We start from the raw sequence: 4,911 nt of genomic DNA on the forward strand, positions 1-4,911 counted from the left end.
CCCCACGTTACTTTGATTGACAGCCCGCCCCGAGGCCGCGCGCGCGCGCAGGCGCACGCCCGCGCAGAGCCTGCTGGGACTTGTAGTCCTGTTCGGAGCAGACGCTCAGTTCCGGTCTCCCTCGGCCCCACGCGCTGGGGAAACTGAGGCACACCCTTCTAGCATTCTCTCACCCCCCCCCGCCTCGGTCCTCTCCCTCATCTCCTCCCATCTCCTTGGAGTCCTCCCTCGCCCGACCCCGTGTCTAGGACCCCCGGGACTGGGGGCGGGAGGAATCTCAAGCTCTTCCCTGAGGCCTGCAGGAGACTTCGTGGCTCCTGCCTCCGTTTACCTATCTGTAAAATAGGGCGACCCCCCCGCCCCCCCAAGGCTAGCCGGGCTGTGAGCAGGGAGCAGGTGGAGCAGGGGACTCTTGTTTTTGAGGGGTGACCTGGCAGGCTGAGAGGAGGGCCCGCTTCCCCCAGGTGGTGGATAACGGGTGAGCCGAGCCCCCGCCCCGCCGGCCCGCCCAGCCAGGCCGGGGTGTCCACGAGGGTCCCTGAGTCTCCCGGGGCGGGGGGCGGAGCGGCTCTTGCCTCCCCCCCCCACCCCCGCGCCAGGAACGCCGAGCCGCCTTGCGATTGGCTCAGCCGAGCCCACGGCCTCACGCCATTGGTTGCCGGTATCTTGTTCTCTATTGGCCGGTTGCCGTTCTGACGTCACGGACCCATGTGGGAGCTCGGCGAGCTGATTGGCTGGCGCCCCCAGCCAACCACCGCCGAGAAAGGAATTTCCACAGTAGCAGGGGCGGCGAGGCTGATTTAAGGTGGTCTGAGCAATCCCGAGTCCCAGCGCTGCTTCTCGGCTTTTCCTTTCCTTTTTTTTTTCTTTCTTTTTTTTTTTTTTTAAACCCACACGCACATCATAAAAACTCAGCCAGAAACCAGAGGCTGAGCCTTTTCTGTAGAGTTGGGAGGAGAGATTGGAAGGAGCTCAACCTCTTTCATTTTTTTTTTCAAACCCCTTCCCCCATTTTGCAAATGGGGAAACTGAGCCTCCCAGCAATCCAGTCAAGGATGTGTGTGTGTGTGTGTGTGTGTGTGTGTGAGGCTGGGGATTCCCCAACATTCAGCTGCATCCCACCCCTCCCCCAGATCCCAGCTCACTGTTGGGGGTGCTGTAGTTGAGAGAGTATGACAGTGTGCCACCTTCTCCCCGGCAGCTCTACTCGTGAAACCCCAGAGCCAGGGTTTGTGGGGTGTGTGTGTGTGTGTGTGGTCTTGTAGTTTCCCAGATTCTCTGGCTGGGAAAAGACCCCCTCTTCCAGGAAGCCTCCTCAGGGAATTCTCACAGCCCTGGCTTTTCTCCTTTTGACCTGGGAGAGCTGTTCTTAGGGTGTCCTTCCTTCCCCTAGCCATCCTGGAAACCCCTTTCTGGCCTGGGCCCAGCTCTCCACATCCTACGACAGAAGGTAGATCTAGAAGTATTTGCATTCAGGGGTGCTGGTGGAAAGCAACCCAGAAAGCCCGGGAGAATTGGACCTGGTCCTTGAAATGCCAAGCTAAAAAGGAGGGGGAGGAATTCCAGGAAGAGAGAGATAAGACACCAAAGAAAAGCCCTCCCCATCCCCATGGGAAAGAAAGCGAATTAGATCATCTCCTGAAGGCCACTGGGGCTGTGGGGTGGGGTTTTCTAGGGGTGCAGGGAAGCTGGCTGGGCCTAATAGGGCTCCCACCCCTCTCTACTACACTGAACTGAGTTGCTAATGTATCCCCAGGGCAATAGGGAAACAGGGGAGAGTTTTAAAAGAGGGATTAAACTAAAATTAAAGGGGGAAGAAGTCACCTCCTAGAGATGAAATGATTTGTGGCCTGGCAGGCAGGGGAGGAAGGGCGCGTGTGCGTGAGTGTGTGTGTGTGTGAGAGAGAGAGAGAGAGAGAGAGAGGGAGAGAGAGACCAGGCCCAGAGATGGTCAGGAAAACTTGTCCATTTGTCCATCTGGGCAGAGCCTGGAGCTGAGGGCTGAGAAAGGGGCCCTGAGTTTGAGGTCAGGGGCTTTGGCAAGAGAAGGCTCACTCACAGAAGTGGGGGGTTTAGGGGTGAACTGATTAGAGGTGTCATTATGTGTTCCAAGAAGGAATGTCACTGGAGTCCCTAGCGATGGTGTAGAATGGGGATTTCCCAGACAAGGGGCCTGGGACCACAAACTTGTTATTGGGGACTCAAGTGGGAAACCCCGTTTCTTAGATTGACAGAACTTTTGGAGAAGAGAGCTGTGGCTGGGGATTTCTGGTTTTAGCTAGAGAAGCCAGGTTCTTGTCAGCTCTCCAGGTTCAGACCCTACAGAGTGTGGACTGAGGGGACAGAGACATCCTGTGATAAATATAATTAAAATATCATTAAAAAAAAAAAGATCTCTAGGCTGGGAAGGTGACTTAGTGGTAGAGTGCTTGCCTAGCACGCATGAAGCCCTGGGTTCCATTCCTCAGTGCCACATACACAGAAAAGGCCACACACAGAAGTGGTGCTGTGGCTCAAGTGGTAGAGTGATAGCCATGAGCAAAAGAAGCTCAGGCCCTAAGTTCCAGCCCCAGGAACAGCACCTCCTGTAAATACAGGAGGCTGAGATCTGAGGAATGCAATTTGAAGCCAGCCTGGCCAGGAAGTTCTGTGAGACTCCAATTAACCACATAAAAACCAGAAGTGGAGTGTTGCTCAAAGTGGTAGAACACTAGTCTTGGGGGGCAGAGCTCAGGAACAGCACCCAGGCCCTGAGTCCAAGCCCTACTACTGACCCCCCCCCTCAAAAAAAAATAAGATGAAGTGTTTTAGAAGAATAAGGTAAGCCTGGCACCAATGGCTCCCGTCTGTCACCCCAGCTACTCAGAAGGATCGCAGTTCAAAGCCAGCCCAAGCAGGAAAGTCCATGACATTCTTATTTCCAAAGAACCACCAAAAAGCTGGAAGTGGCGCTGTGGCTCAAGTGGTAGAGCGCTGGCCTTGAACTGAAGAGCTGAGGGACAGCGCCCAGGTGCAGAGTTCAACCGCATGACCAACAAAAAAGAAAAGAAAAGAAGAAAGAAGGCGGAGAGTACAAGGGTGAGAGTTACTTAAAGGGGTGACCAGGAGGGAAATAAGAAACAAGGGACGAGAGATCCGGGAAAAGGGAACAGCATGGGGAAAGACCCCGAGGTTGGAATCTCTCTGTGACACATAGAACTAAAAGTAAGCGTTATGGAGAGGAAGAATGTCTCTTGGGAAGAGAGAGGCAGGTGAATTTTATTTGCAATACAAGGGAATGGACCGTAGAACTTCATGTGTATTATGCAAGCATTCCAGCCCTGAGCTCCACCTCCAACCCTAGATTTGATTTCTTCTTTATTACTTTTATTGGTACTGGTCCTAGGATTTGAACTCAGGGCTCAAAAGACAACACCATGTCCAGCTTTTTCTGAGTACTTTATTGGAGATGAAGAATCTCATGGACTTTCCTGCCTGGGCTGGCTTTGAACTGTGATCCTCAGATCTCAGCCTCCTCACTAGCTGGGATTTATAGGCATGAGCCACCGGCACCCAGCTTTAGATTTGATTTCTGTGGCAGGAAGGAGCCATTGAATCCTCTAGCATACCCCTCCCCCCCCAACCCCTCCCTCCAGTGACCAACCTCAGCATCTTGTTTACTTTGATTCTTCTTACAACTGCTCATCTCCAACCTGCTCAAAGAAGACCCCTTTCCTGGCTGCACAGGAATGAGGACCCCATTTGGGCGATCTCTACCACAACTCCTCTCCATTCTTCATGTTTTTGTTTTTGCTTTTTGTCGGTCATGGGGTCTGAACTCTGGGCGCCTCAGCTCTTCAGCTCAAGGCTAGCGCTCTACCACTTGAGCCACAGCGCCACTTCTGGCTTTTTTTTTCTGCTTATGTGGTGCTGAGGAATCGAACCCAGGGCCTCATTCATGAGAAGCTCTACCACTGAGCCATCTTCCCAGCCTCAATTCTTCTAGTACACAAATAACTGTAGTAGGCCTGGGGCTCCTCCCCCCTGAGCCTGATCTCCCAGCTGTCCCTGGATCCTGTGGGATAGTTGGTAGGACTGGTGTAGAAACTGGTCTGTGTGTGTGTGTGTGTGTGTGTGTGTGTGTGTGTGTGTCTAAGAGCCTTGTGCCCTTTGGCTTACCTACCTGCTGACATCCAGTTGTGGCCACAGTGGCTGAAATTGCCCTGCTTTTTTTTTTTTTTTTGGCCTCTGTGCTCAGTCTCAGTCCTAGGCATCCCTGGTGTTTGCTGACTGACTTGGTGACTGACTCGGGCTTCTCCTTGCAAAATGGGAACAAGAACTCCCCTGTGTGGGTGGCAGGCTGGCCTTCAAAAGCCAGGCCCTGGTCCAGCCAGCCCGTGATCGCAGATCTGAAGATGGAAGTTTCCAGCCAGTTCTGGCAGGAAAATCTGAGTTTGAACTCCACTGGCAAGAAAAGCCCGAAGTGGAGCTGTGGCTCAACTGGTAGAGCGCCAGCCTTGAGCGAAAACGCTCAGAGACAGCAGCCCCCAGGACTTGAGTTCGAACCTGGTGTTTGCACACACACACACACACACACACACACACACACACACACACTCTGCCCATAGTCTGAGAGAGGAGGCTTGCCCAGTCTGCTGGTGGTGGCGGCCACTCACCCACCGAGGGGACTGACCACAAGCCCGGGGGCCGGCCTGGACATGGTGCCCGGAGCCCTGCTGCGTCCCCGGCCGGTCTCCTCCCTGACAGGTGGCCCTGCTTGCATTTTCCCAAGCGGCTACCTGCCGATCCTTCCATGGCCGCCCAATGTCACCGGCTGGGGGGAAGCCACGGCTGACCCCTCCCCAACCCCCCGGTGTGAGGAGGCAGTGGCCCGGTGTGGGGGAGCCTCAGTTTCCCCGGTGGTCAGGGCGC

General features: G+C 54.5%; 1 protein-coding gene across 1 annotated transcript in view; it reads left to right on the forward strand.

Moving 5' to 3' along the window:
* The window catches only part of LOC105990410 (transducin-like enhancer protein 2), a 128,188-nt gene that overhangs the window by 94,793 nt on the left and 28,484 nt on the right, over positions 1-4,911 (forward strand). The window lies entirely within an intron of this gene.

The sequence above is a fragment of the Dipodomys ordii genome, unplaced genomic scaffold (genome assembly GCF_000151885.1).
Source record: "Dipodomys ordii isolate 6190 unplaced genomic scaffold, Dord_2.0 Scaffold64, whole genome shotgun sequence".
Lineage (NCBI taxonomy): Eukaryota > Metazoa > Chordata > Mammalia > Rodentia > Heteromyidae > Dipodomys > Dipodomys ordii.